The following is a 12,393-nucleotide window of genomic DNA, read 5'->3' as shown; positions in this document are numbered from 1 at the left end:
GGCCGAGGTAAAACGAGGTTACGGCTCGACAGCGTTCGTATCTGTAGACATATTGATCGCTTCCTCTGCCAATCCCGGATTGGCCGGGGCGACTAGAATTGCGTCTCAACTGTACTTATACGTTCCTATTAGCGCATCGGTCGTTGTGTCCCCGTCACTCCCGGTTTTGGCCGAGGCAATCGAGGTTATGGCTCGACAGCGTTCGTATCTGTAGACATATTGATCGCTTCCTCTGCCGGGCCTTCGGTTGGCCGAGGCGGCTAGATTGGCGTCTCAACTGTACTTATACGTTCCTAAGCATGTTGGTCGCTTTCGCGAGTATCAACTACATTGGTAGTGACTGCCTGGCTTCGGCCGTGCCGTCTGCTTTGGTATGACTGCGGAGAAGACAAGCATTTTGATGGAAAATTTGGATCATTCTTCATAAGGTATAATCAAGCGTTGGGGTGCCCACAACGGTCTCGGACACCTCCGCCGCTATACAAAGTATTTCCTTAAGTTGTCCGTGTTCCAGTGGCTCATTAAAGGAACACCCTCCATGTCTGTCAGCCGGTATGTCCCCGGCCTCATTTCTTCAACCACTTTGTAGGGTCCTTCCCAGTTGGCCGTCATTTTTCCATGGACGTTTCCTTTGTTTGTGGCGGCCGACTTTCTTAGGACTAGATCTCCTACTCTTAAGTCCCTTTTGTGGACCCTACGGTTGTATGCTCTTCTAATCCGGTTTTGATATATTGCCAAGTTAAGCCGTGCCGTGTCTCGACTTTCTTCGACCAGGTCTAGGGAGGCTCTTAGGCCTTTCTCATTTTCGACTGGGTCAAAAGTTTGCGTTCTGAATGTTGGCACCGTTGCTTCAATTGGCAGGATGGCCTCAGACCCATAGACTAGGTGGAATGGACTGTACCCCGTTGCTTCTTTCTCCGTGGTTCTAAAGGACCACAGGACGCCGGGTAGTTCATCAGCCCACCTTCCCTTTAGATCTTCAACCTTCTTTTTCAGCCCGTTCAGGATTGTTTTATTGGCTGCCTCCGCCTGCCCGTTGCTCTGAGGGTGGCAGACGGAGGAGTATGCAAAATTGATACCGAGCTCCTCCAACCAATTCATCACCATGTCGCTCCAAAACTCTCGGCCGTGGTGAAATACCATGACTTGGGGTAGCCTAAAACGAGTTATGACATTCTCCCAAATCACTTTTCTTACGGCCGCCGTGGTCTTGGCAGGTACCGCGACAGCCTCGACCCATTTGGTGAACTAGTCACCGACGACAATTAGGTACTTCCTTCCTCCGGAGGCCGTCGGAAATGGCCCTAATAAATACATCCCCCACTGTGCAAATGGTAGGGGGCTAAGTACTGGTTGCAGGTCTCGGGAAGGTGCATGTATCACCGGAGCATGCATCTGACAATTCTTGCACTTCTTGGTTTTTGCTCTGGAATTCTCAAGCATGGTAGGCCAGAAGTAGCCGGCTCGGAGAGCTTTGTGGGCTATCGTTCTTCCCCCATGTGATGTCCACAGATGCCTTCGTGAATCTCTGTCAGTATTAACTCCGCGTCGGCTGGGCCGACACATTTCAAAAGTGGTCTTATTACAGACCTTCTGTATAATTCTCCTTCGAACACTGAGTACCTTGCGGCGATCCTTCTTATCTTCTGCGAGAGACTGCGGTCCTCCGGTAACTCTTTTGTCAGTTTGTATTTCATTATCGGAGTCATCCACGTCGTCTCGGCTTCGATGTCGCCCACCATGCCGACGGTCTCAGTGATGCTTTTAGCATTCCGATATCCACCAAAGACGGTTCGACCGACATTCTTGATGCTTGAACTGGCAAGTTTTGAGAGAGCGTCGGCTCGGTTGTTCTAAGACCTAGGAATGCACTGTATCTGGAAAGATTTCAATTTTGAGGTGTCAGCTTTTACCCTCTCCAGATACCTTATCATCCCATCGTCTCGAGTCTCATACTCTCCTCTGATTTGATTAGCCACTAAGAGTGAATCTGTCTTCAACACAACATGCTCCGCCCCGGCAGCTCTAGCTAACTCGACTCCAGTTATCACCGCCTCATATTCGGATTCGTTATTTGAGGCCGAGAAGGTAAACTTCATGGCGTACTCAAACTCGTCCCCGTTAGGGCTGATGATAAGGATGCCGGCTCCCGAGCTGTTCGCCGTGGAGGACCCGTCGGTATACACTTCCCACACACCGGGATTTGATTCTTCTTGATATGTGCACTCGGCCAGGAATTCTGCAAGTGCTTGCCCCTTTATCGAAGGCCTCGGTTTGTACTGAATGCCGAAGCCGGAGAGCTCCACTGCCCATTTAATAAGCTTGCCTGATTTTTCGAATTTTTTTAAGGCTTTCTCCAATGGCTGGTCGGTTAAGACCGTCACGGGATGTGCGTCGAAGTAGGGTTTTAACTTCCTTGCGGCGACGACGACGGCGAGGGCTGCTTTTTCAATCAGTGGGTAATTCCTTTCGGCGTCCAGCAGTGTATGGCTGATAAAGTAAATTGGGTATTGCTGCTTGTTTTCTTCCCCGACGATTAAGATCGACCGTGGCCGAGGTAACCGCTAAGTATAGGTATAGCGTCTCCCAAAGATCGGCCTGGACGGGGTCGGCGAGTGTCGAAGATGAGCTTTAGTTGCACGAAAGCCGTGCTCGTTGCTCCCCCACCTGAAGTTTTTATTCCTTTCAAAGACTTGAAAGAACGTGTGTGCTCTTGTCGGACCGAGAGATGAAGCGGGCAAGAGCCGCCATTCTCCTGGTCAGCGTCATAACCTCTTTTCGATTCGTCGGCTCCGGTAGGTCCAGTATTGCTTGGACTTTCTCCGGATTGGCATCAATTCCACTGGCACTGACAAGTACGCCGAGGAACTTGCCGGCCCGGACACCAAAGTTGCATTTCTTTGGGTTGAGCTTCATTCTATATTTTCTTAGTGAACAAAATGTCTCGCTTAAATCGGCCAAGTGCTCGCCGTCAGACTTGCTTTTTACAATAGCATCGTCGACGTAAGCCTCGATGTTTCACCCTTTTTTATCTTGAAATACTTTTTCCACCAGCCTAGTGTAAGTTGCGCCAGCGTTTTTCAAACCGAACGGCATCATTTTATACATGTATGTTCCGTGTATGGTGATGAATGCGCACTTAGGCATGTCTTCCTCGGCCATGAATACCTGATGGTACCCTGAGAAGGCGTCTAGCAGGCTCAGCATAGTGTAGCCTGCCGTTGCGTCAATTAAACTATCTATTCGAGGCAAGGGATAGCAATCTCTAGGGCATGCTTTATTAAGATTGGTAAAATCAACACACATCCTCCACGCCCCTGATGACTTCTTTACCATTACAACATTTGCTAGCCACTCAGGGTAAGTACAAAGCATGATAAAGCCCGCCTCTAATAGTTTATCTACCTCGGCCTTGATGGCCTCATCTTTCTCGGCCAAGGAGTTCCTCATCTTCTACTTGACAGGGCGAGCGGTGGAGAGTACGTTCAGCTTGTGAACGATCACCTCCCGGCTCACGCCTGGCATCTCGGCTGCGGAGTATGCGAAGACATCTTTGTTCTTCCTCAGCAAGTCTAGGAGATCGGCTCTGAATTTTGGCTCCAGGCCGACACCGACAGTTACGGTGCGCCCTGGGTCAATTTCCACTTCTTCGGTCTCGGCTCCTTCGACCATGCCGACATTAGTATCCATCTTTTCGCCCCCCTGCTGTAAGGATGGGCTCTTCCCCTTCTCTGACTTCTTCGCCACTTTGAGGGATTGCATGTTGCACCCTCTGGCAGATACTTGGATGTTGACGATTTTGTCTCTTTCGTCCTTTGAGACGAGCTTTTGTGCTTCCCCCCGGTCCGAGACGTACATCAATGTCAGGGCCCGGATGGACATCACAGCGTCGGCCTCGCTCAAGGTGACCCGACCTATAAGAACATTGTAGGCAGACGAACCGTCGATAACCACGAACTCAGATAGAACATTTTTAGGTGCCTCAGCTTGGCCGAACATCACCGGCAGTCTGATTGACCCCAGGGGTACCAAGCCGGCCCCAGAGAAGCTGTACAGCGGGTTAGTGCAGGGGCTCAGGTCTTCAATCTTCAGACCGAGATTGAGAAAGCACTCCCTGAACATGATGTTCGTGTAGGCGCCTGCATCAATTAGGCACCTCTTGACCAAGTGGTTGGCTATGTCCAAGTGGACTACCAGTGGGTCGCTGTGCGGGGCAACGACTCCTTCGTAGTCCTTCTTTCCGATGGTTATATCGGGGACGGTGGAAGCGGGGATCGCTGTGGTGTGCACAAAGTTGATGGCTTGGTAAAGCTCATTCAGGTGCCGTTTGTGCCCATTAGCCGACCCACCGTTCTCGTTTCTCTCGATGACAACCTGGATCACTCCCATCCCTCGGAATACCGATTTTCTATTTACCCCGTCGGAGCTTGTTTCGGGCCTCCGCTACATACTTGCCGAGGGCCCCCTTTCGGATCGGCTCCTCGATGGCATTCTCGATGCCGACGCTTGTTGTCGGTCTTATGGTCGGGTTGGCGTGGTAGTCGCAGAATCGCTAAGGTCGCGTCCCCCTCGCCTTGGGGGCCTTGCCCATTTTCGCCCTTCGTTCTTGCTTAGGGCAAAGACCTCGGCCGGTGATTTAACCAGGGGGGGTGAGACCGTCGTACCGCTTCGGGGTGTATGGTCCCGAACTCCCGGCGCCCGCCGAGTTCATTTCCTATTAAATCTCTCGGCCGTGACCTATTCATATCACGGCGTCCTTCGTCTACGTTGTCCCGGCGGCTCCTCCTTTTCGGGGGTGCCCACTTCACCGTGGCCTACCGAGGTCTTGTGATAGTCCTCCACCTTTATGGCTCGGTCGGCCATCTTTCCAAGTGAGTCTAGGTTGAGGTCCTCGCACTTGATGAGCTCATTTTTGAACTCGCCTTTCGGCAGGCCTTTCATCGGTGCGAAGGCCGTCGGTTCGGTGTTCACTCACGAATCTGGCCGAACCTTAGCGTCGAATCTCTTGACGTAGCTCCGGAGGGACTCGTCCTCCCCCGTCGGATAGTCGAGATCCGATGTCTCCACGGCCCTTCGCTTGTTGCAAGCGTCATCGGGCTATGAAATTATCCCTTAGGTCGGCATAACAAGACACCGAGCCATTAGGTAGCCCCTTGTACCAACTCGAGACATGCCATGGAGGGTCGTTGGGAAGACTCGGCACCACACCTCAGCCAGAGGTCGCTCCCATACCGACATGTACGACTCGAAAGCCTCGGCGTGGTCGGTTGGGTCGCTATCCCCTTTGTATGATAGGGGCGGCAGCTTCAGTTTGGTCGGCACCGGGACTTCGAGGACAAAGGCATTGAGGGGCTGTCTGACCACATGCCGAATGACATGCGGCGATCGGCTCCTCGCAATCCTAGTCCGGCTTCTCTCCCCGTGGCGGGAAGGGCTTCTTGTTGTCCGACTTTGGAGAGTCGGACTTCTTTCTTCATTTCTTCGGGGGTGGCCTCGTTGTTGCCGCGGCGACGCTGTCTTCCCACGAGTGGGGGAAGGACTTTGGTCTGCCACTAGCAACACGGGCTCCGCCGGCGTCCTTGCATGCCCAGCTTCTTGTATTACTCCGGTCAAGTTGTTCGGAGTCACTTTATGGGCCCTGGTCACCAGTGGAGGCGCTGCCGTCACCGTCGTCATGACAGGGGTGACCGGCGTACCACCCATCAGGTCCAGGAATAGCTTCAGTTTGGCTGCATCGACCACATGTCCCATGACAAAGACTGGCCGGTGGCGGCGGTGTTTCTGGCTCTCTTGGCATCCCGTACTTCACCGGCTCAATCACTTGGCCGGTGGGGGACTGCCCGATCTCAGAATTAGGGAACGTCTCATCCTGGTAGAATTCGGTTTCTACACTCACAATTTCTGGATGTTTTGACATCTTCTTAGGTCTTTGAATGGTTTTTTTTCGTAAGGTAGGTGACTAGCTTTTAGTATCTAATCCCCACAGACGGCGCCAATTGTTCCGGGTGTGATTTCGGAGCAGTGTTTTATGACCACGTAAGCTTGTGGAATGATGTCGTTGCTTATCTCTTCCTTTCACTCTTTCCTGTTTAAGATGAACAAACTGAGGGCTCGGCTTGGTACCGAGCGTACTCACTCCGACGCTCAAGTCACTAAACTTAAAGAGATAAGTTGTGTGTTACTTGGCAAAGTATATTGTAGAGAGATAAGGGAGTTTATACCAGAGTATTAGTGAGTTTAGGTTATATTTCAGATGAATTGTGGATCCTCTTCTCAATGAGGATTGAGGAGTATTTATAGACTTTCACCTTTTGTCACGTAGTGGCCAAGTGGCCAAGTGGCAGAGCAGGTGGAAAGACTGTTCTACCCTCGGCCGAGGGACCCATGGCAGGCCGGCTGGCCTGGTTGACTCCTATGCCGAGGGGACTGGATGTGAGTACGCGGATATGCCTCCCGGCTGGCTAGTTGCCTAGCCGAGACCCAAGTGACAGGCCGACAGGCTGCGTCGGTTAGGCTGTCTAATACGTTGACTTGTTGTGGATATCTTTGACCTTGCTCAATATGTTGACTCGGTCAGCGGGTGCAGAATATGCCCCATCAACAACATTTATAAATATCCACACAAGTGAGCCTCATTCCAACTGATGATCATTCTAACATAATTAATTTACTTAATCATTATCAAACCATATCATACTTTATCAAATCGTATCACAAAACTAATTCAAAACATGAAAATGTATCACAAAATAAACTTTAAAACATGAGGTGTCACATTCTACCCCCCTAAAAATAAACTTCGTCCCGAAGTTTCAGAACTACTATTACTTTATTAAACTACTGACAACTTAAATACTTATATAAATTTTAAGACTCTAATCCACTCAATAAACTAGTTACCCTTCTCCCCACTCCCTTGTACCGTGCTAGCTGTACCAAAAGTCTTTCTACCATTACTCTTATTGCCCCCATTGCCTTGCCTATTGTTGTAGCTCCTCTGGGTACTCCATTGTCTCGGATACCTATTGCTCCCAATACTTGGTGCGGGAGTTCGATAACCCTCTTGGTTCCTATTTTTGTTAACTCCCCTAGGTGCACTCCTACATTCAAAAGCTCTATGTCCCATTTTATTACAGTTAAAATACCTCCATCCTCGAATTGGAATCTGGCCTGAGCCTCCTTCTCCACTTCCTGTAGCACTTCCACTATAACTAAACCCTCCGGGTGAAAAATGTTTAGGATGAGTATTGTTTTGCTTCTTACTACCCCCAACTCCCTCACTTGGTGACTCAGCCTTTCTCTTCTCACTCTTTTCCTTCTTCTCCTCCTTCTCCCTCCTCTCTTCTCTTAACATATCTGCAATCCTCTCTGCGTGTCCAGCTCGCTGATAAACATCATCCATGGTACATGGTTGACCAGCTGCAAGCCTCTTCTTAATAGTGGTTGTTAATCCCTTTTCAAATCTGAGTGCCAACATCTCATCACTAAAATTCAAATCAGCTACATATTCTGACAATTCCATAAACCTGTTATAATAAGTCTCTACCGTCATCTGCTCAGTCATCTTGAAAGAATCAAATTCAGCTCTCATCTTACTCCTAATATGTTCTGGTACAAATACATCTCTCATATTCTCCTTGAAACCCTTCCAAGTGATAAAAGGTTCATCACTCTCCCTCCAAGTTTCCCTTATGACTTCCTTACTACGATTCCACCACAAACCCGCTTTTCCCCTCAGATAGTAAGCAGCTTGATCTACTTGCATCTCTGCAGGACAACCCAACAACTCAAAAAGGTTGTCAAACTCCCTATGCCAATCCCCAAGTAAAGATGGTTCACCTAATCCGTCATATTTCGTCGGGTTGTGCCTTGCAATATTAGCACTCATCTTTGTTGGATCCTGAGCTGACCCTTTAGCCTTTAGTGCCGCAGTCAACGCCTCATTCATAGATATCAAACGGTCAATCTACTCTTGGGACATGGTAGAAGGTGTAGGTGTAGATCTCTTTGGAGGCATGGTTCTATAAAGTAAAACAAGACAACATAAGCTTCTACCCGAGGAAAGATGGCTCAACATTTTAAAATATCCTATACTTACAAAATAAGGTTTAGTCAATTCTATCCTTTCTTACCACTCCCTAGGTCCTCCTATCATCACTCCCACCTCCCAAATATCATAGGTTAAGAACTGATAAAACATTTATAGTAAACTTTTGGTAAAACTCGCGTTTTCAGTAATCAAGGTCAAGCTGTAACTTTTTAAAATCACTATTAAATAACCGTTATATTACACATTGAGTTTTTATACTTTCCAGAAAATATAAGGAATTATCAAACCATGAGAAAAAGAATAAAACCTAAATATCATTCAACCATTTTATAAAGATTTTTACAATCCAGTTGGTCCAAACAAAAATCGATCAGCAATTTGTCAAAACATGAGTCAACTTGTAAAAATCACTAGCAATTGTCAAAATTTCACCTTGCAACGTGACTTATCAATTTGGAAACATATTTGAATCTTTTAACCAGTGGAGTTGGAATTAAACAAATATCTTAAGTACAAATTAAATGAGAAATTTTACAAAATCCCTTGTCGAAAACATAACTGCACAGGAATATTCCGACCACTGTCCACTAAAATATTTATTTCTCCCAAACCGTAAAATCTTTAAATATGAAACCAATGACATTGGAAAGCTAACTCACTGGTTTATCACTCATAAAACGTTTAACCGTGTATGATAAACGGAGGTGAAATGGCAACTAATTCAAATAGGGGTAAAATCTGACGGAATAAAGTTCAGCTCTAGATTCCTTTTTACTAGGTCACAAACCCTCATTAACACCCTCCTACTCCTATACCAACACAATTTGGTCAATAAAATTTCTCACATGACTAGTATCTACTCTAAAACATTCATATCACAAGTTTAATCATTTCATAATATATTTTAAATAACATGGCTTTGGGATTCACACAACCGCATATCACTAGACATGATTCTACTATTACACAACGTCCAACCACAAAATCAATATCAATTTATAATTACTTTCACGCTCATGATAAAAGCCATTCAACAACAGCTCCTCATTTCATCCATTCCACTCCCCTTAAAATCAGGATTACGTCCTGTAAACTCAGTCATCAATGAAAACAACAATCAAACAAAGCAACCAAAACTCCTACGACAAAATAAACAATATTCATTTTAAATTACCCCACTCTGTAATATCTCTCAAGGAAACCGGTTCGAAACTGAAAGGGCCAGAAGTGTGGTGTGAGGGGGCCCCTAACTTATCCCAAGCCTTAAGTGGGCTCCTAACAGTTTCTACCCGGGTTCATTTTATTTAGACACATCCTAAGTTCATTATTATGTTCATTGGTTAGGCCTGAGGATCGTTTTGCTCTGATACCACATTGTAACACCCCCATTTATTAGGGAGCCTTTAGCTAGACATTCCGAAATAAATAGAACTGTTACCATCTCGGTTTCCCGAGGCAGTGAATAACAAAGTACAACAAACCAAAGTGCTTTAATTAAAACTTTAGCGATTACATGTTTGTTACAAATTAACCAACTAAAACTAAAACTTAATATAAAATATTTACAACTCGCAGCGGAAACAAATAAAATGATCTCATAATCTATGTGGTCTAGACTTCTAGGTAGATTGGCCAAGTCCTCACGCATCCCATAGCTCCCAAGTCAGCTAATCTTTAGTACCTGTCAAATCTGCTCCCCATTATGGTTCACCGCAGGTGTTCACGAATACACAGTCAACCACGAGGTTGAGTAGGATAACAATCTCAAGACATATAATATAAATAGTACAAAGATTTGAACACCAACGCCAAATCAACTTTTCTCCCAATACACCACCACGAAGGTATTAAACGGTGTCCGCCGGTAAGTTTATAATACATCACCCGAAGGCTCTTACCATGATGTCTACCTCAGCCAGTAAGTTTATATAACATCGCCCGAAGGCTCTTACCATGATGTCTACCTCAGCCAGTCTAAACCTGATATCCAACTCATTATCAAACCAACTGTAGCAACAATAATGGCTACCTACCACATCGTCTCAAGAACATCCAATAAAACCTCTTCCAATCACAATATACAAGATATGTATAATCCAATTATCCAGACAGTCAATTCAATTAACACAACATCCAATTAAATGAGAAGGTACACAATTAATAGGTCGAGTAGAATCGTTATCCTACCTCTTCGGCAAATACTCCCAAATAGCAATCCAATAAGGTACTTAAAAATATTCCACTTCAAATCCGTCACCTAAACAATAACAAATTATTTATTCAACATTAATTATTTATACTTTATTTATAATTCAATATTTATATTAATTACTTATTATTATTATTATTATTAATTATTACGATATTCAAAACCCGCTTCAAGAATTAAACAAACCCAATCAAACCCATCTCGAAAACCCGACTCATCAACTACTAATTAACTAATTAAATTAATCGAAGAATACCCATAATCCCGTGTCAACCCGTCCTATACACATAATACACCCAAACACCCAACCCTTTAAACCCGTAACACTACACCCACAAGCCCGTGTCTTGTGCCCACACCCCACACCCCTTTGACCTGCCACCATCACCACCACTAGCCTACACCACCACGATCCCCGACAATCTCCAACCACCAGCCCAACCATCCCCTACAACCCACAACCTCACGCCCTAACAACAACAATCACGAACACATACTAATTACCGAAAACCCGTCATCTACAAACACTGTGTAAAGAACCCGTCGCCACTACTGCCACAGCCACCACTACCGTATATAGCCACCATATTTAGAACCACTGTCCCACGGTGACTCCATAGGTGGTCCCCTTTCCCCGGTACCGTCGCAAAAACAACCACGGTGTCCTTCTCAAGACAGCCACGGCAACACCCCTGTTTTCCCCTGTTTTACCGCCACCTCCGTCACCAACCGCCGGCTACCACCACCCCAACACCTCCAATTTGGTCGACTAACCCACCCTGTCACAACCCTGCCAAGCCCAGGTCAAGACTCGACCAGTTGGTGGGTTAATTTAGGATTTGAGTCCCCTTTGCCTCTAGCCCACATACCATAAACCCGCCACCATAACCGCCCCATAAACCACCCAGAACAGCCAACCACGGTCAAATAAGGGTCATGTCATAATCACGGTGGTCCAAGGTCGTCCTAGGTCAAGTTTACGAGTCCTTTGGTGGTCTACAAGGTGTTATACGGTGAACATGTTATGTAGTTCAATGTAAATAAAATACGAGTTTGAATTATTTAAGACGATCTTACCTTTTTATCGCTAATTGCCTCTTCCGTCTTCTAAATCTCCTTTCTCTTCTTTTATGATTTACTTTTCAGGTTTGTTAAGTATTTATAGTCTAGGTTTAGGGAGTATATGAGGCCAATTGGGAAACTATTGTCTTTTCTAATTATTATTAAGAATTACCAAATTATATTTATTATTTTATTATTAAATCCCGCTTTACATCCCGACTACTCATACTAGGCCTAATATAATCAGCCCATATTTATTTACAACACACGGCCCAAGACTTAGTTACTAGCTAAACTCAATTCCCAACTTGCTTACTTATTTTATTATTTAATTAACGTCTTTCTCGCAACTATTATTAGAAATCTCATTAATTAATTTATTAAATTTCATAAATTATTTTCACAACTTATTATTAAATTACGGGGTATTACACGTCCAATATGAGGCGGCCGCGGCATTCTTTGATCTCGACTTTAAGGAGGGCCAAAAGGTTAGCCTTCACGTGCTCAAATTAATGGAGCTAGTCGAGACTTTGAAGATTCAAAAGGTTGAAATCCCCAAAGAACTCATTGTAGATAGGATTCTACACTCCTTATCCAAAGTCAAGGCATATGTTCAATTCCGGGTGAATTTTAACATGCAAGACAAGGACGTGTCTCTTGAAGAGTTGCACAAGTTACTTGCGCAAGCCGAAAGAGACATGAGGTTAAATGTTAACCCACCTAAGGATGTGCTTAACATAAGCACCAAGAGCAAGGGAAAATTCAAGAAGAATGGGAAGAAGGGTAAGAAGCAAGCTCCCACTTTCACCAAAGCTAAGACTTTTGAAGCTAGCACTTCCAAGACCAAGAAGGGTCCTCTTGACAAATGCCATTATTGTAATGGTGTTGGACATTGGAAGAGGAATTTTTCCAAGTATCTTGGTGACATCAAAGCTGGAAAGATCACTCCAGTAGGTAAATGACTATCCTTTCTTTTATGTTTCTAATTCAACTATGGTATTGTGATACAAAGTTGTGATAATGTATCCCCTTTTTATTGTAAATAGGGCCTCCACCAAGCAAGGACAAG

This window comes from Silene latifolia, chromosome 8 (assembly GCF_048544455.1).
Source record: "Silene latifolia isolate original U9 population chromosome 8, ASM4854445v1, whole genome shotgun sequence".
Classification (NCBI taxonomy): domain Eukaryota; kingdom Viridiplantae; phylum Streptophyta; class Magnoliopsida; order Caryophyllales; family Caryophyllaceae; genus Silene; species Silene latifolia.
Note: the sequence above shows the minus strand (reverse complement) of the source record.